Below are 3425 nucleotides of genomic sequence, written 5' to 3'. Positions count from 1 at the left end.
AAAAAAAATCCCAAACAATTTTTATTGCTGTGGAATCTCAGTGCCCCTTCAGAAGCCCTGCAAATACAGGTCAAACTGCTTTAAAGTAAAAAACCACTCCTGAAACTGATTCAGTTCTTTCTGAGCATATGAATTCCACTTCTGACAAGGGGCAAACAGACCAGGATATTCTTTTGGCCATGCCCTAGAAAGAGCACAGTTAGAGGCAGATGATGTTTCAACTAATGAAAACCAGCCTTAAGGAATTATTGGGAAGAATTAGGGGACATGAAAATGACCCTGACACAGAAAATAAGTTCAATAAATATTAAGTTCCCATCTTCTTTGCTTTCTGCAGTGACTAGACTACTAAAATTCTTATCACAATGTGAACACTTTTGATTTCACTAACAGGGTTCCATACAAGCTCTGGTCTTCCCATATGTTGTTCTCTTGCAAAGAAATCTTCAGTTACCTTTAAATCCCAGAACACATTCTTCCTTGTTTAATAGACTTAACTTTTTAGAGCAGTTTTAGGTTCACAGAAAAATTGAGCAGAAATTACTGAGTTCCCATGTACCTCTCTCCCCCCCACACAAACCATTTCTCCAAGCTGTCTTCCAAAGTGGCTGCACCATTTTGTATTCCCACCAGCAATGAATGAGAGTTCCTCTTACTCCACATACTTGTCAGCATTTGATGTTGTCAGTGTTTTGAGTTTTAGCCATTCTAATAGGAGTGTAGTTGTTTTAACTTGCAATTCTCTAGTGACACAAGATGTTGCAAAATGTTTCATATGCTTATTTTACATCTATATATCTTCTTTGGTGAGGTATTTGTTCAGATTTTTTCTCCATTTTTAATCAAGTTATTAATTTTTTTATTGTTCAGTTTTAGTGGGGTTTTTTGCATATTGTAGACAACAGTTCTTTACTGGGTATGTCTTTTGCAAATATTTTCTCCCAGTCTCTGGCTTGTGTTCTCATTCTCTTGACAGTGTCTTCTGAAATGAAAAAGTTTGTAATTTTAACAAAATCTAACTAATCAGTTATTTCTTTTGTGGATTGTGCCATTAGTGTTATATCACCATATCCAAGGTCATCTAGATTTTCTTCTATGTTATCTTTTTTGTAGTACTGTACTTTGTGACACTATAAAGTCTATGGTCCTTGTAATACATAAATCTATAGGTTTATGATCCATTTTGAGTTTTGTGAAAGATGTAATGTCTGTTTCTAGATTCACTTTTTTGCATGTGGATGTCCAGTAGTTCCAATACCATATGTTGAAAAGATTATCTTTTCTCCACTGTATTACCTTCTCTTCTTTGTCAAAGACCAGTTGAATATATTTGTGTTGGTATATTTCTGGCATCTCTATTTCATCTATTCCTTCACCAGTACCACACTGTCTTGATTACTGTATCTGTATTGAAAGTCTTAAAGTTAGGTAGTGTCAGGCCCCCAACTTTGTTCTTCTCATTCACTACTGTGTTGGCTCTTCAGGGTCCTTTGCCACTTCAAATAAAGTTTTGAATCAATTTGTTGAGAACACAGGTGTATAAAAAGGTTCTCAACATAACTAACCATTAGGGAAATACATATCAAAACCACTATGAGATATTATCTCACACCTGTTAGTATGGCTATTATTAATAAGAGAAGAAATAATAAGTGTTGGGTATGAAGTGAAGATATGAAGAAGAAAGACTCTGTACACTGTTGGTGGCAGTGTAGACTGATGCAGCTGTTATGGAAAATAGTATGGAGTGTCCTGAAGAATTAAAAATAGAGCCACCATATGACCAAGCAATTCTAGTTCTGAGTATACACCCAAAGAAAATAAAATAACCACCTTGTAAAGATATCAGCACTCTCATGTTCATTGCGGTGTTATTCACAATAGCCAAGATATGGAAACAATCAAAGTGTCCACTGATAGATGAATTGATAAGAAAACTGTTCTATACATATACAATGGGATATTATATGGCCTTAAAAATGGAGACCTGCCATTTGTCACAACATGGATGAACCNAGCCCAAGACCAGATGGCTTTACTGCTGAATTCTACCAAACCTTTAAAGAGGAATTAATACAATTCTCTTCAAACTATTCCAAAAAAATTGAAACAGAAGCCACTCTCACAAACTCATTCTATGAGGCCAGCATCATCTTGAAGTGAAAATCAGACAAAGATACAGCAACAAAAGAAAACTATAGGCCAATAAACTTGATGAACATAGACACAAAACTTCAATATTAGCAATTACAATACAGCAACACATCAAAAAGATTATACACCATGATCAAGTAGGATTTACCCTAGGGATGCAAGAATGGTTCAATATATGCAAGTCAATAAATGTGATATACCACATCAACAGGATCAAGAACAAAACGTGTATAATTATCTCAATAGATGCAGAAAAAGCATTCAATAAAATTCAACATCCCTTCATGATAAAGGCCCTCAGCAAATTAGGTATAGAAGGAAGGTATCTCAACACAATAAAAAGCCATATATGACAAACCCACTGCCAACATGATCCTAAATAGGGAGAAGCTGAAAGCTTTTCTCTTAAGAATGGAAATAGGACAAGGATGGCCATTCTCACCACTCTTGTTTAACATAGTACTGGAATTACTTGCCAGAGCAATCAGGCAAAAGAAAGAAATAAAAGTCATCCAGATAGGAAAGGATGAAGTCAAACTGTGCCTGTTAACAGATGGCATGATTCCATATATAGAAAATCCTATAGACTCCACCAGAAAAATCTTAGGGCTGATTANGATCAAGCTTGGAAAAACTGACAGCTTGACAATCAATATTGAGCTTTCCTGTCCTTGAACATGGAATACCCCTCCATTTATTTAGTTCTTTTATGATTTTTTACATCAAAGTTTTTTAATTTTCTTCACATAGATATTGTATACATTTTGTCAGATTTATACATGTGTTTTATTTTTCTGTATGCTAATATAAGTGCCATTATATTCTTAATTTCAAATTTCAGGGCCGGCCCGGTGGCGCACTGCTACAGTGCACCGCTTGGGAGTGCGGCGGCACTCCCGCCGAGGTTCGGATCCCACATACAGACTGGTTCCCGCTCACTGGCTGAGCGAGGGGCGGGCGCAGCACTAAGGGTTGCGATCCCGTTGCCGGTCCCGGTCCGGTCCGGGCGCAACACTGAGGGTTGTGGTCCATTGCCGGACACGAAAAAAGACAAAAAGGAAAAAAAAAAAAAAACAAATTTCAATTTTTATTGCTGGTATATATGAAAAAAATTGACTTTTATATATTACTCTTGCATCCTGCAACCTTGCTATAATTGCTTGCTAGTTTTTGTTGATTCTTTTGGATTTTCTACATAAGCAATCATGACATTTGTGAATAAGGATAGGCTTATTTTTTCTTTCCGTATTTGTGGACCTTGATTTCTTTTT

This window comes from Galeopterus variegatus, unplaced genomic scaffold (assembly GCF_000696425.1).
Source record: "Galeopterus variegatus unplaced genomic scaffold, G_variegatus-3.0.2 Scaffold11025, whole genome shotgun sequence".
NCBI classification, from domain to species: domain Eukaryota; kingdom Metazoa; phylum Chordata; class Mammalia; order Dermoptera; family Cynocephalidae; genus Galeopterus; species Galeopterus variegatus.
The sequence above is the reverse complement of the archived record's forward strand: the minus strand, read 5'-3'. Positions refer to the sequence as shown.